The sequence below is a fragment of the Scyliorhinus canicula genome, unplaced genomic scaffold (genome assembly GCF_902713615.1).
Source record: "Scyliorhinus canicula unplaced genomic scaffold, sScyCan1.1, whole genome shotgun sequence".
Lineage (NCBI taxonomy): Eukaryota > Metazoa > Chordata > Chondrichthyes > Carcharhiniformes > Scyliorhinidae > Scyliorhinus > Scyliorhinus canicula.
This window is the reverse complement of record NW_024055490.1, coordinates 55,073-82,111: the sequence shown is the minus strand read 5'-3', so window position 1 is coordinate 82,111 and position 27,039 is coordinate 55,073. Positions and strand designations below refer to the sequence as shown.

General features: G+C 44.8%; 1 long non-coding RNA gene and 1 pseudogene across 1 annotated transcript; both read right to left on the bottom strand.

Annotated features, from left to right (window-relative positions):
• Positions 1 to 1,052: 1,052 nt before the first annotated feature.
• LOC119960160 lies at positions 1,053 to 1,749 on the bottom strand. Its single transcript, XR_005459324.1, has 2 exons — positions 1,662 to 1,749; positions 1,053 to 1,523 (listed from the first exon to the last, which is right to left on the bottom strand). It is a non-coding gene; the product is annotated as an uncharacterized LOC119960160 (long non-coding RNA).
• A 3,325-nt stretch (positions 1,750 to 5,074) lies between these two features.
• On the bottom strand, positions 5,075 to 22,338 carry LOC119960159 (annotated as a pseudogene).
• Positions 22,339 to 27,039: the final 4,701 nt, after the last annotated feature.

Sequence of the window (27,039 nt, the reverse complement as noted above, 5' to 3'; positions counted from 1 at the left end):
ATTTCAGGCTGACTCGCGGATTGACTCAATAATCATCGAGGTACAATCATAGAATTTACAGTGCAGAAGTCGGCCGTTCGGCCCATCGAGTCTGCACTGGCTCTTGGAAAGAGCATCTCCACCCTATCCCTGTAACCCAGCGACCCCATCTAACATAAGGGCAATTTAGCATGGCTAATCCACCTAACCTGCACATCTTTGGACTGTGGGAGGAAACCGGAGCACTTGGAGGAAACCCACGCAGACACGGGGAGACTCCACACAGGCAGTGACACTTTTGTTGGGGCTTCTAGCTGATTTTGGTCTTTTATTTTGACTGGACCACATGCTTGGGGAAAGCAAGAGACGAAAGAAGGTTTGATAGAAACTAGAACGATCTGTTGTGAATTTCTATCCTATTCTTATAGTGATAATTTTTGTAAACTTATTTTTCAGGCATTAGAACGGGAGGATTGGCAGCTGGGCAACTCGAACCAAATATAACATCAAGATCTGACAGTCACTCAATTCATTAGGATCTAAATATCACAAACTGTCAATGTGCTTGTCTGTTCTGACTGTGGGAAGAGATTTCAAACAAGTGTGACTGGAAAAGCCCAGAGACCCACACACACCTGAGTGGGAGTGTTCCAGTGAACTGACTGTGGAAAGAGCTTTAACCAGTTACACAGCCTGAAAAACAATCTTGTTTCCTCTTGTGGGAGAGTCTAGGACCAGAGGGCATAATCTCAGAGTAAGGGATCTCAAATTTAGGACAGAGGTGAGGAGACATTTCTTCCAATAGAGGGTAGTGAATCAGTGGAATTCTTCAGCTGTGAAATCATTCTGTCTCTCGAGTTTACCATAAAAAGGCAAAGGTGAAGGTGTCTTAACCCGGATGGGCCGCTTGGTGGCGCAGTGGCTCTTTCACTGAGGGGCCTTGAGTTCCGACACATCCCAGACAGGACTGGTGAGAAATATCTGTCTGGGAAAGGGGAGAAAACTGTATAACCGGGGAAAAGGATCAGTGCCGATAGACCTTAGAGAAAGGAGTTCAGATTAGTCTTATTTTCTTCATTTTTCATTCAATATTTATTAAAATTTCAGAGAAAACATTACACAAAAGTTTATTTTGATGTTGACAAAACGGAACATAACGATTGAGGGTGACACTGAGAACACAGCACATGCCCTCTGAGCTGCCAAATGTATGTACAACTGTAACAGACACAAGAGAGAACAGGAGCTCAACATAAAGGGAAGGTAACTGTTGTAAATAAGGTACGAGGTAAGTTACTTATTTAGACATGATACTGAGAGAAATTATTAGCTACAATTACATTACAGCCAAAATTATCTTGTACATTTTAAACTGAAAAGCAGAAATACTGTCCATGATTGTCTCAGTTACAGATGCAGAATAATAAACTGAGAATTTTACTGTTAGAGACACCAAGAGGAGATATTGTATTTCTGTCACACACAGATCATAATAAACAGCTGAGGAAACTCTACAGCGTCCGAACGTCAACCGATCACTTGATCTGTAAAAGAGAGAGAAACTGATGAAGCAGATGTTTATGATCTGGAACATTGATGTTAGAGGTTTTAATCAATCAAACATTTAGGGTTTTTAAACACCTTCTGTCAGTTTGAAGTGTGAGTGGATTGAATCTTCTCACCTTCACCAGAGTGACAGCAGCGCTGTAGGAAATGCTCAGGAAGAACAGGGTGATGAATGTGGAAGCGGTTGTCCAGATGTTCCCGTTATCATCCTCATTTTCTTCAGTCCAGGTGTGGTCTGTGGTATCTACGAGGATAGAGCCGGATAAATATAATCAGATTGTTTATTAATCTAGGATATGTTTTTAATATTCTTGTTTAAATTTCTCCCGCTGCTAATTCATTCTTTTATGTATTTATTATTGCATATCTACTGTTGAGTTCATGACACTCAGAAATCGGTCTCTGTCACCTATTTCTTCCAATTAAGGGGCAAGTTAGCCTGGCCAATCCACCTACCCTGCACATCTTTGGGTTGTCGGCGTGAGACCCACGGGTCACGGGGAAACTCCACTGGGACAGAGACCCAGGAGCGGGATCAACCCCAGGTCCATGGTGGCGTGAGGCAGCAGTGCTAACCACTATGCCAGCGTGCCGCCATTGCCTGACGTTTGTGTTTGTTCTTCATCTTTTGTGTCTGTGTAGATGCGAAATACGAGTTTCGTTACTCTTCTTTTGTGTCCCGATGTCTTTATAAGTGTCATTGTGAGTGTTCATGTGTCAATGAGTATTGATCTGTGTATCTGTATCAGCGCCTGTATGTGGACTTTGTTTATCTTCTGTCAATGAGTATATATGAGTGTTTTATTGTGTGTGTTTGTGTGTTGAAGTATTCATAGAATAGAACAGTACAGCACAGAACAGGCCCTTCGGCCCTCGATGTTGTGCCGAGCAATGATCACCCTACTTAAACCCACATAACCCATAACCCAACAATCCCCCCCATTAACCTTACACTACGGGCAATTTAGCATGGCCAATCCACCTAACCCGCACATCTTTGGACTGTGGGAGGAAACCGGAGCACCCGGAGGAAACCCACGCACACACGGGGAGGACGTGCAGACTCCACACAGACAGTGACCCAGCCGGGAATCGAACCTGGGACCCTGGAGCTGTGAAGCATTGATGCTAACCACCATGCTACCGTGAGGTCTACACAAGTCTATGTGTATATATTAATGCCTGTGTTAGTATAAGTTTATACTTCCCCGCCCAGTAATAAAAGTGTAAATGTGCCTTTATCCGTTCAACATGCATGTCAGGGTCTTAATGTTTGTGTCTGGATAATTGCGTTTGTGTGTGTGTGTGTTTGTTGATGCCTGTATTTCATCACAGAATCATATTCGTATCATCCCTACTGTGCCGAACGAGGCTATTCGGCCCATTGAGTCTGCACCGACCCTCCGAAAGAGCACTCTGCCTGGACGCATGTCCCTGCCCTGTCCCCAGAACCTGGTAACCCCACCTAACGTTGTGGGCACTAAGGGGTAATATAGCCTGGCCAATCCACCGAACCTGCACATCTTTGGATTGTGGGAGGAAACCGGAGCAGGCGGAGGAAACAGGAACAGACACTGGAGAACGTGGGAACTCCACACAGACAATCACCCAAGGCTGGAATTGAACCCGGGTTTATGGCGCTGTGAGGCAGCAGTGCTATTTATGCGTGATGGTTGTTTATAACTATTGATGTTTATTGATGCCTCGATGTGCACTAATGTGTGTTTGTGTTAGCATGTGTATGGGTATGCTAACATGTGCCTACGTATGCCCATAAGTGTGTCAGTGTGGATTATTGTCTCTGAATGGAAATATTTCTGTCATCGTGAAATTCTGCTAATGTACATGTTATTGGTTACATTTGTGTTTCATATTTTTCCGTCGGTTTGCTTTCATATGTTTGTGTGTGTGTGGTCATGTGGTTGTATGTGTCTGTTTGTGTACATTTGTGTCCCACTTGTGTGTGTGGATTTGTGTGTGTTTGTGTAGATGTGCCCGTATGTCTGTGTGTGTGTACAAACGTGTGCTTTTTTTGTTTATGTGCATATTTGTGAATTTTTGCGCACGTTTGCGTGTGATTTTGTGCCAAAATATGTGTGGTTCGTTGTGCCTGGGTGTATGTTTATGCATGTGTTTCTATGTGTGTGTCTGTGTCTGTGTCTACGTGTGAGCGCGTGTACGTTTGTGGGTCTGTGTGCGTGTGTGTCTGTAGTGTTTGTGTCTGTTTATCTGTCTGTGTATTTGTATCAGCTGCCTGTAGCTTTGCCAGTTTTGGGTATTATTGGTACCGATGTAGAATATGTTGAACTTTTTGCTTATAAATGTATTTTGTGTGAGTTGCAAGCTGACATCAGGTGACCGAATGCAAAAATACAAGGAGGTGCCTCAGGAGAGAACAGTGAAAACCCAGCGAGAATTCAATCACCATCTGGATTTGGATTCTGGGGAATCGGTCTAAGCAGACGGATAAGACGAACAAGGGTGCTAAAAAATACATCTTGATCATGATGGTCTTTTACACCCTTCAGCCAGTAAGCTACATGCCGTCTTGTAATGTCAGTAACTGAGTTCTTAGTCTAGAGAACCGTTTACTTCCAAACTCGCTGCTTGGAGACCGGGAAGATATTGAGTTAATAATTTCCCTCTCGCTGGTCAGCTCAGCAAATTGCCTTTGGGTTCTCCCAGCTGGAGATGGAGATACAGAGAGTTCACTCATCACCTTCCTCCTCTTATGGTTGGGAAAGTGGAGGTAAAATGGGTTATTATTGCCCCTTTGCTCTCTTTGTTGGGGAAGTGTGGGTACAGTGGATTAAATAATGCCTCTCCCCCTCTCATTGTTGGAAGCATGGGTACAGTGGATTAACTCAGGCCCCTCCCCCTCTCTCTACTGGGGAAGTGGGGCTACAGTGGATTAACTAATGCCCCTCCCCCTCCCTCTGTTGGGGAAGTGGGTGTACAGTGGATTAACTAATGCCCCTCCCCCTCACTCTGTTGGGGAAGTGGGGGTACAGTGGATTAACTAATGCCCCTCCCCCTCTCTCTGTTGGGGAAGTGGGGGTACAGTGGATTAACTAATGCCCCTCCCCCTCTCTCTGTTGGGAAAGTGCGGGTACAGTGGATTAACAATTTCACTTCCCCCTCTCTTTGACTGGCGATTGTTGGTCCATGTTTCTGTGTGACCCTCAATTCAGTTCCCAGTGGGTCTGATGCAGCAACTTAAAGCTGACATTAATTTTAAAGGGATGGACAATGAGAGCAGCAGGAACACCGAGATCTAAATGTGGTGGTTTGTTTGTCTGAAATGGGGAATTGTCCGATTTCTCCTCAGCTGGAGGAAAGTCAATGAAGATATTTTGCTGAATCCTGGAATGAATGAGTTTTACTCTGTCTCTAACCCAGGGTGTATCTGAGCTGGGAGCTCTGGTTGTATCAGACTTGGGGCTGAGACCTGTAGAAATCCGGGTCTCATTGAACAGATCTAATATCAGCAAAGTGGAAGCACCATTAATTAAGCGGCTGTACATTTAAATCACAATTGGAGGAAAAAACCTTTATTATTTTTATTTGAGTTCGAAATGCAATAGATTCTCATTGACATGAATTAACGGTGTCCATCAGAGCGAGGGAAATGTTCACAAAACTGGGTTTACCGCTGGATTTATCAACCGTTCTGTTGATGATCTTCAAGGGGATGGCTTCATGTCCCACCACACAGGAGTAAGAAGCGCCGCTGGCCCACTCCTCCGCTGCAATGGATAACAGGCTGTACATGAAGAAGGAGCTATTGCCGTTCTCCGCCATCACCTCGGTGTTCTTGTAGTTCCCGGGATTCACCGGCTTGTCATTGACGGTCCACTTGACGAAGATCTCTCGGGGGGAGAAACCTCTCACTAAGCAGCTGAGGGAGACGAATCTCTGAGCGGAGACGTCTTCAGCCGAGGGCAGGAGGACAGAGACGGACGGTTCCCGCGGATTGGGATCTGCAGAAAATGTACAATAAATGTCAATAAAATGGGGAATTCCGGAGACAATGGAACCGCGGGTTAGATGTGGGAGAAATGTGTTTTGTGTTGGAATTTAAAGGTTTCCATTTTCCACTCTGGGATCTGTCCGGGTTCCCACCTCTGAGCAGAGGTGGACACAATCCTTTTCCCTGAGAATTTACGGATGTTGGATTCGAAAGTTTCAGAAAGTGTACAGCAGGGGAACAGGCCATTCGGCCCAACTGTTCTGTGCTGGTGTATAAACTCCACACCAGGCTCCTCCCACCTTACCCCAAGAGGATTGGAAAACTGCCAATGTAACACCCTTATTCAAAGGGGAGGGTGACAAAAAAACATCGGTCCGTGGAAAACGGTTCGATTCCATTATAACTAATCCAATAGCTGAGCATTTAGAAATACTCAATATAATCAACAGAGTCAGTGCGGCTTCGTGAAGGGTAAATCATGTCTGAAAACCTTATTGCCCTTATTTAAGGTGATAACGAGAAGGCGAGAGAGAGGGGGGGGGGGGCAGTAGATGTAATATACATGAATTTCAAAACGGTGTTTAATAAACAAATCTATGATTCCCACGTTTGCAGATGACAAAAAATAGGTAGAAAGGCAAGTGGTGAAGATTACAGAAAATCCACGGAGGGACAGAGAATGTGAGGTTAGACACTTTGGGAGGAGGAAGAACATAACGGAATATTATTTAGATGGATAAAGACTGTAGAAAACTGAGGTAACGAGGGAATTGGGGGTCCTCGTGCAGAAACCGCACAAAGCAAGTTCTGCAGGTAATATGTAGACAAATTGAATGTTGACATTTATTTCAAAGGGAATAGAATATAAAAATGAGGAAGTCTGGCTAGAATTATACAAAGCATGAGTTAGTCTGCACCTGATATACTTTGAATAGCTTTGGTGCCCTTATCTAAGGAAGACAGATTGGTTTTGAAGGCAGTCCAGAGAAGGATCACGAGGTTGATCCCGAGTATGGAGGGAGTTTCTTATGGGGAGAGTTTAAGTAGGCTGGGCTGTACTTATTGGAGTTTAGAGGAATAAAGACGGCCTAATTGAGATATGAAAGATTCTCAGGGAGCTTCTTGGGATAGACGCTGTGAGATTGTTTTCCCCTGTGAGAGCGTCTAGGAGCAGAGTGCATGATCACAAAGTAAGGGTTCGCCCATTTCAGACAGAGATGAGAAGGAATTTCCTCTCTCAGAGGGTAGTGAAGCTGTGGAATTATTTAACGCAGGGGGCTGTAGATTCTGGGTTGTTCAGTGTTGAGACAGACATATTTTAAATCAGTAACGGCGTCAAGAAACATGTGGATAAGGCGGCAAAGAGGAGTTGAAGATTATCACATCAGATCAGTCATGATCTCACTGAAGGCTGGATCAGTGTTGATGGGCCCAATGGCCTACATCTGCTCCTACGTTTTGTGGTCTATGGTCTCGCTCCATCTAAACCCAATATCACTGTTGGGTTTCATTCATCTGCATATCAATTTTCCCCTTTAACTCTAAACGCCCAGAGTGTTTAGTTAGTGGAATTACCCAGTGGCGCAATGGATAACGTGTCTGACTATGAATCAGGAGATTACAGGTCCGACTCCTGGCTGGTCCCTAGATACGGCGTCAAGAACAGCTGGTTCTTGATTCTCGTATCGGCAGTGGTTACTTATGAAAGCCCTGCCCTCCCCTTCTAAAAAAGGGCAGCACGGTGGTTAGCACAATTGCTTCACAGATCCAGGGTCCCAGGGTCGATTCTGGCTTGGGTCACTGTCTGTGCGGAGTCTGCACACCCTCCCCGTGTGTGCGTGGGTTTCCTCCGGGTGCTCGGTTTCCTCCCACAGTCCTACACGTCCTTAGCGTCCAAAATTGGCCTTAGTGTTGGGTGGGGTTATGGGGATAGGGTGGAGGTGTTGACCTTGGGTAGGGTGCTCTTTGGGCAACGTAGGGTGCTCTTAGGGACTCGATGGGCCGAATGGCCTCCTTCTGCGCGGTAAATTCTATGATTCTATGAATGGACCATAAATACACTGAATGCTAAATACTGACCGCTGCACTGACACTAGAAATAGACACAATGACTCACTTATTGCTTCAATCTCACCGCTCACCTATTTTTTTGTGGATTGAAATTCTTAAAGGAGTTGGCAGGTCCTGATGGCTCGCCACACAGTCAAACACAGCCCCACTCAGCCAGGCTTGTGTCGAGATGTTTAATTTGCTGACCACACTCTCAGTATCTGCCCCAGGCTGCTCGGCAATCTCTGATTTCAGCGGCTTCTTCGCTTCACTCCAGGACACGTTGACTCCATAAGGAGCATTCGAAATGACGCAGGATAAGGTTACAGTCGCCTCCAGCAAGACCTGTTCTATTGGTGGTGGCTGTATTGTTACTGAGGCATCAGTGCAAACGGAAGGATCTGTGAATGAAAAAAGTAGAAATCAACCCAAGTTTCATCTTCAGAATCAGGACAGAAGGATTCAGCCTGAACTCACTCAATGGGAATAAATCAACTTCGAAACTTCTAAAGGTCGCCAGTAATCTTCTATACACAATGGAAAACCAGTTTGATCAGTGTAAACTATTCTCATTTTGAAATACAGTCAGACCCGAACCATTCTAACAAATCAGTATTGCAGCATTCTCAATACTCCAGTCCTGATCTCAGGAACGAAGTACTGAAGGCTGATCCATAAACAGGTTGGATGAACTTTCCAACACTTTCGTCCCTGAGCTGTTATCAGTAAAGTGTTTCAAACACCCACTGACTCTCAAATATAATCAGTGGTCTCAGGATAAAGCTGATATCAAGGCCACCTCACTCACTAAATAACTTTTTAGTGAAACATTTAGGGAAACATTTATTTCTATACTGATCAAATCCTGAATGATGAGCAATCCTAATGCAGCTTTTCCATCAGAATGAAACACAAACTACATGGCAGTAAATTAGAAGTTATTCTGTGCTTTGCAGTAACTTCAGTAAATTCCTGATTTGGATTAACATCAGAATGCAGGCTGATTTATTGTTTCCTCTGTTTGTGTCTCTTACCAGACGCGGTGACGTTGTGACTTTGGGTGACCTCTTGATGAGTGACCTGGCAGGTATAGACCGCTTTGCTGAACCATTCCCCAGCGGAGACTGTCAGCCGACTGCTCGCCGAGAAGTTCCCGTTCACTTCACAGGCGGGAGAGGTGACAATTCCTGAACCCATGGGTTGTCCATTCTTCAGCCACTTCACCGTGATTGACTTTGGCTGGAAATCGTTAATTGAACAGACCATGGTTGCAAATTTCTTGCTTGAGATTTCTTCATTGGAACTCACGGTGAGGAGAACATTTGGATGGATGTCAGGTAGAGGACCTTCAAGAAACACAAGTTAGACATTTCTTACCCAGTGAAACAGTTGAGGCTCCTTCATTACATGTTTTTAAGGTAAAGATAGATAGTTTTTTGAAGAATAAAGGGATTAAGGGTTATGGTGTTCGGGCCGGAAAGTGGAGCTGAGTCCACAAAAGATCAGCCATGATCTAATTGAATGGCGGAGCAGGCTCGAGGGGCCAGATGGCCTACTCCTGCTCCTAGTTCTTATGTTCTTATGTTCTTACAGAATAAATTGATAACAAACAAAATTAGTTCATATACTTTAACATTTTTGTGGCCAATAGATAGGAAGCAAGATTTCCCATGGATCAGGACTATGCAGAGTATTACAAATGAGTTATATCCAAGACCCTATACAAGGTATTCATAAGTTTCTTAATTCTCACAGTTTCTACAACACTTACATTTCATTCCAATGCTCTTGTCTGAGCCGCTGTGTCGAACCTCACAGCTGATTTTGCTGCATCCCCCCTCTGACTCGGTGATGGTTAACTGGCTGCTCAGGGTGTAGGTTCCCTTCTTGTTTCTCACTGACGGGTATTTCTTAACTCCAGTGGTGATCAGCTGCCCATCTTTCTTCCAGGTGAGGCTGGTGATTTCTGGGGAGTAGTCCATCGCCAAACAGCCGAAGGTCACGGAGCCGTCGGTGTTGTGTTGCTGACAGGAGGAGACCAGGCTGTAGAGAGTGGGCGGAGACGGTGTCGCTGGGAGAGAATGGCCCATTCAACAAGTTAGACTGTGGGATTGTATTTATTCAGTAACCAAACATTTCAAAATTTGACGAGAACTATGCGTTTATTCCAACATTTTCCTAACAAATGCTACATCCACATTTCAGCTTGTATTAGTTCTATCATTTGAGAACCAACACCTGTTTGCCCCTCATTAGAAACTCACATCTTTCTCCGTCTCTATCAAGTGGCATAAAACAACATTTTGATGTAATCTGAATGATGTAATTTGCATTGGATTGAAAGCGAAGAGCGGATGATTTTCCCCATTATGTCAGCCATCATGTAAAACAAAATGTAATGTCCCATAGTCCTGGAGTCTGCTCTCTCCTTTTGAGAGCTGACTGGTGGTGATTTAACCTGAGGGTCACCACACCTCAGGCCAGGGCAAAGGTTGAGAATGGGGGTCTTTATGAATAACCTCAGCCGGTGCAGCAATTGAACCCGCGCTGCTGGGATTGATCTTCATTACGAACCAGCCGCCCAGCTGACTGAGCTGTGTACGTCACAAACCAGCTAACTGAGCTGTGTACGTCAAAGTCCAGCTGACTGAGCTGTGTACGTCAAAGTCCAGCTAAATGAGCTGTGTACGTCACAGTCCAGCTGACTGAGCTGTGCACGTCACAATCCAGCTGACTGAGTTGTGTATGTCACAATCCAGCTGACTGAGCTGTGTACGTCACAATCCAGTTGACTGCGCTGTGTACGTCACAATCCAGCTAACTGAGCTGCGTACGTCAGAATCCAGCTAACTGAGCTGTGTACGTCACAATCCAGCTAACTGAGCTGTGTACGTCACAGTCCAGTAAACTGAATGCACATTTATATAATTACAATAAAACTCTACATTTGAGTAGTTGCAACATTCTCTAATTTTAGGATCCTGCACATTAACAGCGGGAGGCGGCCATTCGGTCTGTCGAGTCTCCTCCCCCATCCCCCTGCCTGTGTTGATTGTGCAGTTAATTTCACATTCCGCCTGTCACTGAGACCGGGCTGTCTGCAATCCCCCCGCACCCCGCCCCGCGCTCCCTGTGCGTCCCCCATCTCTCTGCGGTTCCCGCTGGATTTCTGTACCTTTCTCCTGGTCCCTTCACTTTCTTTTAGCTCTCTGCTCTTTTTCACGGCGCTCTGCGCTTTCCTCCGCATCTCTGCACTTTCTCTCGACTCTGCATTGTCTTACTGCTCTTTGTGTTTTGCCCATGTGTGCTGCACTTTTCCCAGTTCTTTGTGCTTTTCCCGGTTCCTGGCACTTTGTGCGGGCTTTCTGAGCTTTTCACCAGCACGGTTCGCTTTACCCCGATTCTTATCGCTTATGACCCACTCCATGGATTTCTTCCGGCTCTCTGCTCCTTCCCCCGGCTCTCGGCACCTTCCCCAGCTCTGTGCCCCTTCCCCCGGCTCTCTGCCCCTTCCCCCGGCTCTCTGCTCCACCCCCGGCTCTCTGCTCCTCCCCCCGGCTCTCTGCCCCTTCCCCCGGCTGTCTGCACTTCCCTCCGGCTCCCGGCAATCCCGTGTTATGCAGCCACAATCGGGCGCCACTCGTCATCAGTTTCGCTCCAGTTCTCTATTCCTCCCCCGTTGCAGACGCTCCCTTGCCCATTTCCTGAGCATCAGTGAGAGAGGATGAGTGAGTAAGTGAGTGAGGGTAGGAGATTGAGTGTGGGTGAGTGAGTGAGGGTAGGAGAGTGAGTGTGGGTGAGTGGGTAGCTGAGTGAGGGTAGGAGAGTGAGTGTGGGTGAGTGAGTAACTGAGTGAGGGTAGGAGAGGGAGTGTGGGTGAGTGAGTAACTTAGTGAGGGTAGGAGAGTGAGTGCGGGTGTGAGTAACTGAGTGAGGGTAGGAGAGTGAGTGCGGGTGAGTGAGTAACTGAGTGAAGGTAGGAGAGTGAGTGCGGGTGTGAGTAACTGAATGAGGGTAGGAGAGTGAGTGTGAGTGAGTGAGTAACTGAGTGAGGATAGGAGAGTGAGTGCGGGTGAGTGAGTAACTGTGAAGGTAGGAGAATGAGTGCGGGTGAGTGAGTAACTTAGTGAGGGTTGGAGAGTGAGTGCGGGTGAGTGAGCACCTGAGTAACGGTGGGAGTGTGGATGAGTGGGAGAGAATGGGTGGTTGATGGAGTGAGTGTAAATGGTTGAGGGTGTGTCACTGAGGGTGGATGGGTCTGGATGGGTGCGGGGCAGTGAGTGAGAGGTGGAGAATAAGTGAGGCTGGCTGAGTGAGGCTGGGAGGGTCAGTTTGTGAGTGAAGGTGTGCAGTGAACCTGAGCAAAGGTGACTGAGTGAGGGTGGGTGAGTGAGGGTGAATGAATGAAAGTGGATTAGTGAGGTTGAATGAGTGAGGTTGAATGAGTGAGGGTGATTGAGTGACAGTAATTGAGTAAGGGTGATTGAGTGAGGGTGATTGAGTGAGGGTGATTGAGTGATGGTGAATGAGTGTGGGTGATTGAGTGAGGGTGAATGAGTGAGGGTGATTGAGTGAGGGAGAATGAGTGAGCGTGAATGAGTCAGGGTGAATGAGTGAGGGTGATTGAGTGAGGGTGAATGAGTGAGAGTGAATGAGTGAGGGTGAATGAGTGAGGGTGAATGAGTGAGGGTGAATGAGTGAGGGAGAATGAGTGAGGGTGAATGAGTGAGGGTGAGTGTGGATGAGAGAGCCAGGAGTGTACCTGACAGTGTTTAGGTGAGTGAGGGTGAGTGAATGAGAGTGGGTGCATGAGTGAGTGAACGTTAGAGAATGAGGGTAATTGAATGAGGTTGGGTGAGTGAGTTAATGAGGGTGAGTGTGAGGGTGAGTGAGTGTGAGTAAGTGAGGGTGCGTGAGTGAAGGTAAGTGAATGAGAGTGGGTGAGGGTGTGAGGATGAGTGAGAGTGGGTGAAAGAGGGTGGGTGCATGAGTGTGTGTAAGTGAGGGTGGCTGAGTGAGGGTGTATGAGGGAACATGAGTGAGGGTGTGTGAATGAGGATGGGTGAGATTGTGAGTGAAGGCGTATGGGAAATGGTGGGTGAGAGACGCCTTGTGAGTGAGGCTGTATGAGTGAGGGTGTGTGAGTGAGGCTGTGTGAGTAAGGCTGTATGAGTGAGGCTGTGTGAGTGAGGGTAGTGAGTGAGGGTGTGTGAGTGAGGGTGTGTGAGTGAGGGTGTGTGAGTGAGGGTGTGTGAGTGAGGGTGGGTGAGTGAGGCTGTGTGAGTGAGGGTGTGTGAGTGAGGGTGTGTGAGTGAGGCTGTGTGAGTGAGGGTAGTGAGTGAGGCTGTATGAGTGAGGCTGTGTGAGTGAGGCTGTGTGAGTGAGGGTGTGTGAGTGAGGCTGTGTGAGTGAGGCTGTGTGAGTGAGGGTCTGTGAGTGAGGGTGTGGGAGTGAGGCTGTTTGAGTGAGGGTGTGAGTGAGGGTGTGTGAGTGAGGGTGTGTGAGTGAGGGTGTGTGAGTGAGGGTGTGTGAGTGAGGCTGTGTGAGTGAGGCTGTGTGAGTGAGGGTGTGTGAGTGAGGGTAGTGAGTGAGGCTGTGTGAGTAAGGGTGTGTGAGTGAGGCTGTGTGAGTGAGGCTGTGTGAGTGAGGGTGTGTGAGTGAGGTTGTGTGAGTGAGGCTGTGTGAGTGAGGGTGTGTGAGTGAGGGTGTGTGAGTGAGGCTGTGTGAGTGAGGGTGTGTGAGTGAGGCTGTGGGAGTGAGGCTGTGGGAGTGAGGCTGTGGGAGTGAGGGTGTGTGAGTGAGGGTGTGTGAGTGAGGGTGTGTGAGTGAGGCTGTGTGAGTGAGGCTGTGTGAGTGAGGGTGTGTGAGTGAGGGTAGTGAGTGAGGCTGTGTGAGTGAGGGTGTGTGAGTGAGGCTGTGTGAGTGAGGCTGTGTGAGTGAGGGTGTGTGAGTGAGGCTGTGTGAGTGAGGGTGTGTGAGTGAGGGTGGGTGAGTGAGGCTGTGTGAGTGAGGGTGTGTGAGTGAGGGTGTGGGAGTGAGGGTGTGTGAGTGAGGGTGTGTGAGTGAGGGTGTGGGAGTGAGGCTGTGTGAGTGAGGGTGTGTGAGTGAGGCTGTGTGGGTGAGGCTGTGTGAGTAAGGCTGTGTGAGTGACGCTGTGTGAGTGAGGGTGTGTGAGTGAGGGTGTGTGAGTGAGGGTGTGTGAGTGATGCTGTGTGATTGAGGGTGTGTGAGTGAGGCTGTGTGAGTGAGGCTGTGGGAGTGAGGCTGTTGGAGTGAGGGTGTGTGAGTGAGAGTGTGTGAATGAGGCTGCGTGAGTGAGGGTGTGTGAGTGAGGCTGTGTGAGTGAGGCTGTGTGAGTGAGGGTGTGTGAGTGATGGTAGTGAGTGAGGCTGTGTGAGTGAGAATGTGTGTGTGTGATGCTGTGAGAGTGAGGCTGTGTGTGTGAGGCTGTGTGAGTGAGGCTGTGTGAGTGAGGCTGTGTGTGTGAGGCTGTGTGAGTAAGGATGTGTGAGTGAGGCTGTACGAGTGAGGATAGTGAGTCAGGGTGGGTGAATGCGAGAGGATGGGCGAGTGATGGTGGGTGTGATTTTGAGTGAATGGGGCTGAGTTAGGGTCGCTTACTGAGGGTGGCTGTGAGTGAGAGAGAGAGAGTGAGTGAGGTGAGTAATTGAGGGCATCAGTGAGGTTGTGTGAGTGAGGGAGGGAGAGGGAGAGTGGGTGAGTCAGTGTGTTAATGAGGGTGGGTGACTGAGTGAGGGTAAGTTGCTGAATGAAGGTAAGTGAGGGTGGGTGGGTGAGTGAGTGAGGATGGGTGATTGGTTGAGCTGAGAGATTGAATGAGGATGAGTGAGGGTCGGTACGTGGGTGGGTGAATGAATGGAGGTGAGTGAGGGTCGGTAGGTGAGTGAATGAGGCTGAGAGAGTGAGGATGGGTGAGTGAATAAGGTTGGGCGAGCGAGGAAGAGTGAGTGAGGGTGTGTGAGTGAGTGAGGATGAATGAGGGTGGGTGATGAGGGTAGTATGAAGGTGTGTGACTGAGGGTGAATGAGTGAGGGTGACTGAGTGAGGTTGTGTGACTGAGGGTTAGTGAAGATGCGCGAGGGTGGGTGTGTGAGGCTGTGAGTGATGGTGGGTGAGTGAATCAGTGTGAGTGACTAAGGTGGACTGAGGGTGTGTGAATGAGTGCGTTTGAATGAGAGTGAGCAATTTAGGTTGGGCTAGCAAGTGAGTCAATGAGTGTGAGAGAGTGATGGTGAGTGAGGGTGTTATAGTGAGTGAGGTTGTTAAGTGAGTGAGGTTGTTAAGTGAGTGAGGTTGTGTGAGTGAGGTGAGTGAGTGTGTGTGAGTCAGTGAGGGTGTGTGAGTGAGGGGATGTGAGTGAGTGAGGGTGTGAGTGAGGGGAGTGAGTGAGTGCCTGTGTGTGAGTCAGTGAGGGTGTGTGAGGGCGTGTGAGTGAGGTTGTGTGAGTGAGGAGAGTGAGTGAGTGAGTGTGTGAGTCAGTGAGGGTGTGTGAGTGAGGGTGTGTGAGTGAGGTTGTGTGGGTGAGGGTGTGAGTGAGTGAGGGTGTTCGGGTGGATGAATCAGGGTGTGCGAGTGAGGGTGTGTGAGTGAGGGTGTTAGGGTGGGGGGATCAGGGTGTGTGAGTGAGGGTGGGGGAATCAGGTTGTGTGAGTGAGGGTGTGTGAGAGTGTGTGGAAATGGGAGATTGTGTGCGTGAGTTCGAGATAGGGTGTGTATGATTGAGTGTGTGTGAGAGAGATGAGAGAGCATGTGGGTGTGTACCTAAGACAGTGAGAGAGAGAGACCACGTGTGTCAGAGAGAAACAGAATGTAGGGGCGCCTTTGTGTGTTTCTGAGAACGTGTGATAGAGTATGCCACAGAACAAGTCTGTGTTTGATTGAAAGAAAGTGTGTTTACGAGATATGTATTTACCAGTGTGTGTGAAAGACAAATAAGTGCTTGTGTGAGTATGTGTGTGTTTGTGTATGAGTGTGCATGTGCGAAAGAGAGAGATTGTCAGTAAGAGAGTCACGTGACACAGTGTGCATGAGAGGGAGCAGGTGACAGAATGTATGTGTGTGACAGGGTGCGTGTGTGTGTGTCTGTGGACGTGTGTGTGAGAGAAAGGGAGAGAGATAGTATGTTTGAGATTGTGTGTGTGAAAGAAGGAATGATTCTGTTTGAAGAGCGATTATGGATGTGAGACTATGTGCGGGAGTGTGTGTCTGAGTTAGTGTGTCTGTGATAGAGAGGGAGTGTGTGAGAGAAAGAATGTGGGTATGAGAGTGTGTGTCAGAGAGAGAGAATGTGTGAGATAGAGTGTGAGATACTGCATGCCTGAAAGAGAGATGGATTGTGTGTCAGAGAGAGGAAATTAGACAGTGTCCATAAGAGAGAGGGCATGTGCCAGGATGCACGCGTGAGAGTGCGTTAGAGAGTAATAATGTGTTGGCGAGTGTGTGTGCGTCTGAGATATTGTGTATGTGTGTATAAGAGGGAATGTGTGTGAGAGAGAGGCTGAAAGAAAAAATACTGTGTTTGAAGAGTGATTATGCATGTTTGTGAGGGAGAGAGAGGATCTGTGTGTTTGAGAGTGTGTGAGAGAAGCAAGGTGTGTCAGAGAGATTTGGTGAAAGAGTGCGTCTGAGATAGAGCGTGTGTGAGTGAGAGCACCTGTGAGCGAATGTGTGTGTGAGAGATCGTCACAATGTGTCTAAAAGTGAGATTGTGAGTCATTGTGTGTGAGGCACAGTGTGTATGATTATGTGTGTGAGAGAATGAGTTTGTGTGAGGATGTGAGAGAAAGCGCGTGTGAGACAGTGACAGTATGTATGTGTTTGTCATGATGCATTGGGTGCACCAACACTGCAAATTCCTTCCAAGACACTCACCATCCTGATTTAGGAATACACCGCCATTCCTTCACTGCCGCCTTGTCAGAATTCTGGAACTCTCTCCCTGACAATATTGCGGATATCCCTCCACCACATGGACTGCAGCTGTTCGAGGATGCCTCACATCTAAACTTTCCCTGGGGACACTTAGGCATGTATAATAAATTCGGGCCTTGCCAGCGCCTCTAAAATCCTAGGATAGGATTAAAAATAAAATGCCAAGGGATTTCTCCGCTGCACTGACCCATTAAATATATCAAGGACTGCCATAGCACGGAATGTAACCCAATAAATCTCTCTCTGCATTGCCGAATCGAAAATTCCCAAGACCAATATATCACTGCTTAAAAACCAATCAGATCGTCTTCTCCAGCCTGTCTGGCGTTGCTGAATTCTTTCTGACTGTCACAATCTGGGTTTGGAATCTCCTTTCTGAGTCGCCTAATCAAACACCAAGTAACATTTTCACATTTCTCACAGACACAAGTTTTATTGAAGAGATTGATCAAACTGCACTCCCTGAAATACTGGAAAATGAAGCAGAACCAGTCAGGAAGTTTCCTGGTCCCAGCACAATGGCAACGCGCACAGAAACTGAACAGACACACATGGCAACAGTCGAGTTCCCAACAGATAGATCTGTTCAATCTGTCAATTCCATTCAAACTGTTTGATTCTAATTGATCAATGGTCAACTTTCGGCAACAATAATTCAGTAATTTATTTGAAATTAAACTGACATTAATTTCAAAATTGTATTCGACTTTTAACTACTTTTCCCTGTCTGTCTCAAATCTCGATAATTGGGCAAAAAGTAGTTTCGCTGAAAATAAACAGATTAAATATTACAGATTCAGGGCAGATAATGACGTCACATAGACTCAGTGACAGGGCAATAATAAAACAAACCACAACATATTCACATTACCCACTGATATGATCTAAAAACACAATTAAATGTAATCAGCAAAAGAATCAGGGCAAAAGAATGTAATCAGAAAAAGAACTGAGCTGCACACAGCAGTGTAAAGAAATGTATTGTTTCCTAAATTCATTTCAGATATTATTAAAACTCTTTAAAACCTTTGAGATATTGCACGCCAGGATACAACTCAATTGTAGGAGGTCATTTATGCTGAATTAATTCTCACTGATATTGTACTGTAAATTATTGTTAATTGTCAGCTAATCCTTCATTAGATTATCTGTACTATAATAATAAATATAATAAAAATAGCTTTCAATAATCTCCTATTTGTTTTTACCCAGAGCTTTGTGAAATCATTGGGATGTAATTAAAACAACCTGACAATCAAACAATGTTGAACAGTAAACTCCAAATTACTTGATGGAAACATCTTAACATTTACTTGACTCTATTCACATTTTATTTGATTTTTAACTCAAATTGCTCTATTCGACCTACAAATGTGTAAAATCTGCGCCTTTCTGAACACATTGATAAATCATAAACTCCATCTATTCTCAGAAAGTAATAGAACATAGAACATAGAACAGTACAGCACAGAACAGGCCCTTCGGCCCTCGATGTTGTGCCGAACAACGATCACCCCACTTTAAACCCACGCAACCCGCACACCCGTAACCCAACAATCCCCCCATCAACCTTACACTACGGGCAATTTAGCATGGCCAATCCACCTAACCCGCACATCTTTGGACTGTGGGAGGAAACCGGAGCACCCGGAGGAAACCCACGCACACACAGGGAGGATGTGCAGACTCCACACAGACAGTGACCCAGCCGGGAATCGAACCTGGGACCCTGGAGCTGTGAAGCATTGATGCTAACCACCATGTAATATAACGAGAACAGCTCAGTAATATTTATTCAAATCATTTCCAAAACTCACCCATTATGAGCAAGTGGAGTGGATAATTTGTTGCTGAATTTAGCATTTAATAAATTTTAAGCCTAAAGCTAAGATATAATCATTCTTTCTTTCCTATCATTTGTTCTTCCTATAATTCTATCGTGTGTAGAGCACAGCTGTGGGAGACAGGATGTCATTATAAAATGCAGAGGTATTGTTAACCTTTTGTAAATAAATAAATCGGTTTGACATTCAGGCTTTTACTTTTCAATCTAATGCCATAGGCAATCTGAACTTTCCTACAATATAAATAAAATCATCGGAACAATTCCATGATTGGCAGCGACTTCCACATCTCAGAACCCTGTTTCAGGTTAGATTAGCGATAATTACCTCGCTATCCAACTACGCATTACAGTGAAGGTATAATATGGTTGCCGCGGCACAGAAATAATAGAATAACTGCAATTACAAAGTATTTCCAGCCTAGAAATCTGCCCGGTCACGTTAACCTCGTGTGGAACACAGCATGATTGTGAAAGGCGATTAATGATGAATTATATCAATCTAAAATAACCCTTGGTTAATATGGAGTTGTATCACCGCATTGCAATTGTTTGAATTATATAAATGTTACTATGTTCTGCATGGGCGTTTCAGTCATTATTTCGTTTAATCTGGAAGCATCAGTTAAAATTACAAAATGCATCAATATATCTTTATTAGATTATTTTCTTAAGCCTGGCTGTTTTCTCCCGACAATCGCCCTTCAAGCATTTTCAAACGCCGAGACTGTTTGCATTCAACCAGAAAACGTGTAACCGCTCAGTGTCACCGAGTTTAAACAATGCAGAAACGCTGAACCGTTTGACCAATCTTAATCATTTAAAGTCACCCAGATACACAATCTCGTCAGAAGAACAAAACACGAAATCACATCAATGAAGGACTGAAACCCGTTTATGGAGAAGCAGCTCAATTCTACATCGAACTGGATCAAACTTAATATTGCAAGAAAATATAAACATCTAGCAAACCAGCTCGTCGCCAAATGTATGAATTATTAAACTAAACAGAAATGTGGAATAACAGCAATAGCATTGTGAGGAGCTGGAATATTAACAACAAAGAATTATTGGAACTTTACCAATTTTTTCATATTGAGTCATTTTTCAAACACATTTAAATGCTTTTAATGTTTGCAGGAGATGGTAAAAGCTGCAACCATCAGATGCCACGGAGATGAAACATTGCACAAACGGCAAACTGTGATTGCAGCAACAACCTGTGCTCGGAAAGGCTTTGTCGTAAAACGTGGCTTAGTTTAATCTGCAATTTTCACCTTTTTTTCAAGATGCAGAAACAGCCTCCCTGTTCTCTGCCTACAAGCCTGCACCAAGCAGTTTCAAACACGTATACTCTGCATTCAATCACAAACCGTGTAACCGCTCAGCGTCACCGAGTTGAAACAATACTGACACGCCAAACCGTTTCACAAATCTTCCGATTCAAAGTCACCCAAAAACATTCCTCAGCAGAAAAACACCAAAACACATCACCGAACGAGTGAAGCACCATAGAGAAGCAGCTCAGTTCTACAAACCCTTTCAACAGAACCAAATGCAACATTGCAAGAAAATCTCAAACTAGAATGCACCAAACCCTCATGTCATCAAATGAATGAAGAATTAAATGAAACACAAAAATGGAATAATAACATAAGCATTGTCAGTAAGCGGATCATATTCAATAAGATAATGGAGAAACTTTAGCACATTTTGTCAATGTTGGGTTAGATCTCAAACACTTGTGCAGAAGACGGTACAAACTGCAGACATTAGATAGAACCGAGATTAAACATCGTAAAAACACACGTTCTGTAATTAAACTAACCCCGCCACACAGTATCCTCAGCAAATAAACATCAAATCACAGCAAACAGGGACTGAATCCCTCAGCAGCATCTTTCTGCCAAGAAACTGCGGGATTCTATATTCCCCTTTCAGCAGAATCAAATGAAACATTGCAACAAAATCGCAATACATGATCCACCAAAACACATTTCAGTGAACGAATAGATTTTGAAAATGCAGAAAAATATAAAACAAATACTCAAGTAAAACAGTTGGTAAATGACGGAATGGTTCTTACCTGCAGTCACCGTCACCATGGTCCCCTGTCCCCAGTAGCCCATGATGTCACAGTGTCACATTCCCTGGGCTGCTCCATACAATAACCGCACCTGCACAAAATAGACAGAAATCCACCATTATTTTAAATATTCACAAACCAACGGCAAAGAAAATTCACGATTAATTTTCAGGAAATTATATGAATATTTGTGGATACCGTTCTCTCTTCATAAATGACTGAATGTTTTATATTTCAGACATGGAAATGCTATTGAAAACACCAACTGTGACTAAATAACGACCACCAAATTTCCATATTAATTCTTATCATTTTGTCAGTGCTGGACAGTAATACATCACTGTAAATTAAGTTGGATTGTAAAAGCGAGCACTGAGCCAGCCTCAGTGAATTAGTGCTGAGGGGCTTTTTGTATTGACAGTAACTGCTGTGCCCCTGTTATCACAGTGAGACACAGCGTGTCAAATACTGCGGCAGACTGTTGACTAAAAAACAGAGATTTAAATTCACTGCTCCCTCAAAAACTAACTCTGTCTCTTCCAAGAGCGAATGGGTGAGTTATTTCAGCTTGTCCTGGTCATTACATTTATAAAGAGGATCAGAACACTTTTAAACCCTCTGTGCAGATATAGCGTGTCGGTCAACAGAGATAAAGTGGAAGATTTTTATACCTTTTTATAAACTAATATTGTGTTTTATTTAAGCCTCATTTAGGTTGAAAATCCTGCTGTGGCGCTGATCACCAATTTGAACAAACTCTATCACTGAGGTTTTTGTATGAGGATGTCGCTGTGCACAGCACTGTGACCCACTGCTGTAGTCACAGTGACAGACACCCGCACAAAAACTGCACTCACTCTCTGTTCAGTCCTGCCATTCAATATTCATTTCAAATACACGTTTATTTCTGATAAATTTATAATTTGACAGCAGTTTATAAAACTCAATGTACATGCACTTTCTCCAAGAATCAGAAATAATAAAACCAGGATATAGGCAAGTCTCTAATTGCTGAAACTGTGAACAGTAAATATAAACAGACAAAAGCTCATCCTATTAGATCGATTGGTGTGTTCAGTTTTACTGTTTAATTTTCTCTGTGTTAGTTATGTAAGAAGCAGCGTGTGCTTTGACTCTGATCACTGACATTAATATTACATTTGAATCAAGTACTAACCTTCAGGTTAAGCTGCAAGTTGCTGAATTCCCTCTCGAGCTGTTCTTGTGCGGGTCCAGCCCTGGTTCCTCTCGCTGTGGTCTCTTGCACAGTAATAGATGGCGGTGTCTTCGGTCTTCAGGCTCCTCATGGCCAAAGAGAAGATGTTGCTTGAAGTGTCTTTGGACGCAGTGAATCGATCTTTAATGGCTGGGGCGTAGTTGTTGCTGGATGAACTATAGTAATATACCAACCACTCCAGCCCCTGTCCGGGAATTTGGCGGACCCAGTGCACGCCATAGCTGCTAACGCTGAAGCTGGTTTTACAGGTCAGTGTCAGGGAGCCTCCGGGACGCCCGGTCTCTGCCTCTGGCTGAGTCAACACAACATCCGACTGGACACCTGTAAAAATATATCAAAAAGCCCGAGGATTAATGCTGGTGAAATGATTGGTGACTCTAGAACATTCCAGAGAGAGACTAACACTGAGACAGTAACAGTGAGAGACCTGGACAATAAAAACTACTCACGGGATAAGAAAGTCAGCAACAAACTGAGAGAAATGGCCCACCTCATCCTTCTGGTCATTTGGGGGAAATGGTTGTGTCAGGAACTCAGTGAACAAACCAGCTCCCGGACTGTTGGATTCGGGTCCCAGTGAGCGGCATTTAAATACCCGGCAGAAGGGGGCGGCTTTCCAGGCGCCGCCTGTTGATTCCCTGGTGGAGGCGGCGACTGGATCCACGTCCCACCTTCCACACCCACAACAGAATGGACCCAGCGATTTACTATAGGTTATTATTAAAATAGACATTTATGTGTATCGGGATATTTGTTTGTCTGACTGGATTCATTGTAATGTCTCTCGTCATCCTATTGGTGAAATTATATTTTCGCATCTGTTAATTAAACTTAATTCCATTGTAAATTCAGTCCTTTATTTATGTACTCCAACATAAGTGGATGATCACAAACAGATGAAATTATATTAACAGGGAATAAGACGTCTGTCTGTCTAATTTGCAACAACTCTGGGTCTCTATCCAATTAAAACAATAACTTATAATTTATCAGAAGAGTTGTTCTCGAATTCTGTAACTAAATACGGGCAATGAATAAAGTGATTCGATTTAAATGGTGCACGACTATCATTAAACAATGTAGGTCTGGGGACAAGAAGAAACTCTCACATTACACAATGTCTCTCCTGCTATTTCTCGAACTGCCCCTGAGCCTCAGACAGTTGTGTGAACATTGGCGGTAAAAGAAGCCGCTTGCCAGATTATTGAGCAGTGAGTTGACAGAGAAACATAAAATTCACATCAGCTTTTGACAGAGAAGTTAATGAATCAGAACGGACGCGGCGATAGCAAAGTTATCATTCAGCATCTAAATCATTGCCGCTAATTTTACTGACCACCGGCTGTCTAACATTCACTGGTGTTGGGAACACAGGATATCAGGACTTTGCGGCATATTACACAATATCACAGGAATAAATGTTTTATCTTCCACTGAAGCAGGCCATGAACTGGTCATTTCTCCACTCATTGGCAGCAATAAGAGGGACTGTTAAATAATGGAAATCAGCACAAATTAAACTGTACAGAACACGGTGCTGATCAGGTATAAGAGACTCCACCGTTTAAATGGGGTCAACAACTCGAAGAATATTCCAGGAATTCCGGCGGGTTTTGAGCACTTTTATGATTTTCTTTTATTTCAACTTATATTTTTTGCAATTCCCCTCATTTTATTGGGCTTGTGGATTGGGCCCATCAACACCACTCACTCTCACTTCATTCGGTTCTTCACAAACGGACTTTCATAACTAGAGTGACCTTTACTCGGAACTTATATAAATTAAATAGCACGAGTCAATTTACTATTTTCTGATCATGTTTATTCTAAGAGTGAACAGAACATTCACCGAATATATTTATTTAGATGGAACACCATTTAAAACATTTACTTCATGTGCGACTAAACATTTATTGTTTGAATGGATCAATCCCATTTAATCCATTCATATTCAGGTTAATCTGCCCCACACAGTATTTGGCAGCAATCCAGCCGCCTGCAGTCAGGGAGGCTCGAATGTTCAATGTTGTTTACAGGAAGCATCTGGATTTTTTTTCAGAGATCTGTTGGCTCAGTACTGACCGCTTGGCTGCAAGCCAACTTCAAACTCTTAACATTGTCAATGAGAACTATTTATAAACAAATCTACCCAGCAACAGGACTGGAGAACATTTTATGTTTTAAATTGTGAACCTATTTGTACTGTTCCCATCTCTATGGAAAGGATTTGTAGCCCCTCTTAGCAGCAATATCCCGCTGGAGGATCTCTCCCACATCTCACAACATTGTGATGACCGATTGAAATACAATCAGACTATCAGACAGAGGGTCAATTTGTAACAGACCAACATGTATATTCATGTTTTCCCCCTATATACTTCCATGGATTGTGGGTTCAATACAAGACCCTGCCCCTAATTACTATTGCCAGTTCAGAATGAACGGAAGAGTCAGACATGTTGCTGTCCGACTGGAGCCTGATGTAGGTGAAGCCAGGGAGGGATGACAGATTTCCTTCATTGGTGAAACAGAGCGGATTTCATGTAATATGTATTCCAGATTTATTAAGTGGAATTAAATTCCCCCTCCGACTATGGTGGGATTTGTACGCGAGCATTTGTACCCGGGCATTTTTATTACTGACCCAATAACATTAATACTGCATCACCATCCACCCAAAATATAAAGGGATCACTGATTTGATGTAGAGATGAGTGTTAGTTGGATGCCTGAATATTGTGATTGAGGAATCAGTGAATGGGGTTGATGGATGGATGGATAGATGGCCCTGAAAGATGCTGTTCTACATTTTCAGTTTTGCTCTTGATGATTTCACAAATTAAAGTTGGTCCTTTATAATTTGTATCGCCTGATACATTCGGTGGCTGAAGCCTTTCTGGGTGAATTTCCTCCCCAGACTATCGGGAACTGACGAACTGGACGTCACTAAGAGGAAACTGGAGATATTCCTGCGGTGCTGGTGATTCTTCTCCGCTGATGGCGAACCGTCATCTCAAAGACAGAAAGCGGGAAGGTGATTACATTGTGGAGGACGGTTGTAATATTTGGAGCATGAGGTCATTTCATGTACAATAAGTCACTCAAGATGTCCCTACCCAAATTAATGAAGACACCAGACTAAAACATATTAATGTGAAAACAGAAATACTGTGAAACTCAGTGGACAGCTGTAAATGTTGAATTACTTTCCAAAGCAGTGTAATAACAAATTGGGAAGTAAAGATTCATTAACGTCACATTAGGTAAAGGCATTTTTATTTCTACCGGCACTTTAAAAATCATCTCACACTCTAGTCTGGCGATTCTGTGTGACGATGAGGCGATTACTGACCAATGCAGCGCAGAGGCTGCTGGGTAGTTGCACATTATCCTCGGTGTGGTTTAATTCTATTTCACATTGAATTCCGGTGTAGATGTGACTTCTTGGTGACATAATGGTCAATGCTATCTCAATTAAATTTAATCTCAATAAATTATGTCAAACACACAAAAAAGGAATTAGGAGCAGAAATAGGCAATTAAGCCCTTCGAGCCTGCTCCGCCATTCAATCATCATGGCTGATCTCTTCGTGGTCTCAAATCCACCTCCCTTAAATGAATTGTATTTACATTTTGTAAAAGAAAGTGCGGATCATAATTGGTGAATGGAACTTTTTATGTTGTGTTGATGATAATTGAATAATATCATTATTTAACTTTGTGACTTGTGACAATTGGTGATATTCGCCACGGAATTGCTAAACAATGACCATTTCCAGCAAAATAGAATCTAACCATCGCTCCTTGACATTCACTGATATTGTCATCGCTGAATTCCCCACGATCAACACACTGGGGTTACCATTGACCAGAAGCTGTACTGGACTGACCATATAAATGCTGAGACTACAAGATCCGATCAGCGTTCAGGAAGCCTGCGGTGAGCAACTCACCTCGTGACTCCCAAAGCCTGTTCACCATCTACAAAGCATAAGCCAGGAGTGTAATTGAATACTCTCCCGTTGCCTTGCTGGGTGCAGCTCCAACAAAATTCAAGAAGCTCGACACCATCCAGGCTAAAGAAGCTTTATTGTCACCCCATGGGCAAACACTCATTCCATCCACCTCCGGCGAATAATGGCAATAATGTACAATCCATAAGATGCACTGCAGGAACGAGCAAATCTCCTTTCGAAACACCTTCTGAACCCAGGACCATATCCTTCTAGAAGGAAAAGGCAGCTGATATATGGTAAGATCACCACCTGGAAAGTCCCCTCCAAATCATTCGCTATCCTAACTTGGAAATATATCACCGAATCTTCGCTGTCGCTGGTTCAAAAGTCTAGAACTCCCTCCCTAACAACATCGTCGACGTACCTACACCAGAGTGACTGCAGAGGTTCAAACAAGCAGTTCACTGCCTCTTTGTGAAAGGCAATTAGCGATGGACAATAAATCATGGCCTAGCCCTCGATGCCCACACTGTATAACTTCATTTAAAACAGGACTTTGTGGAACGATGGCAATTGGTGAATCTAATCGTTTATATTCATAAATTAATGAAAATTGGTGAATATAATTGCTATGTTTCTGAACATTTATGGCCTCCGCCTTCTCTGCTGGAAGGTATAAGCTACCCCACAGGAGATTCATGATGTACAACCATAACCAATATGGGAAAACAAAGTGGACAGATGAGACTGCAGCAACTATTGACGTATCTCACTCACAGCATCACTGGGAAGGCCTTTGCTGGCTTCACACTTTACACTTAACACTTCATCTGCTTGCAGGCGGAATGTTGCTGGAAGAAAGGTGCTGTGTTTGTGTCGCAAGATTTGCTCTGGACATGATCTGCTCTTTCTGCCACATGTTTTCATAGAATTTACAGTGCAGAAGGAGGCCATTCAGCCCATAGAGTCTGCACCGGCTCTTGGAAAGAGCACCCTATCCCCATAACCCAGTAACCCCACCCAACACTAAGGGCAATTTTGGACACTAAGGGCAATTTTCAGTGGCCAATCCACCTAACCTGCACATCTTTGGACTATGGGAGGAAACCGGAGCACCCGGAGGAAACCCACGCATACTTGGGAAGGATGTGCAGACTCCGCACATGTCTACCTCTTCACCTTACTTTCATCAATTTCAATAAACATTCGACACTGTCGGTGGGCTGGTGTGAACCACCAGGACCAGTGGATTTAGCAGCTTTGAAATAGACACAAACCGAAAAAGCGACAACCCAGAACGACAATTGGGCGCTTCGTGTGCAACATTTGTGGAAATATTTGCTGTGTATCTATTGAAATAGAAGGATGCCGTGACCGTTGTGAGATTTGTACGCAACATGT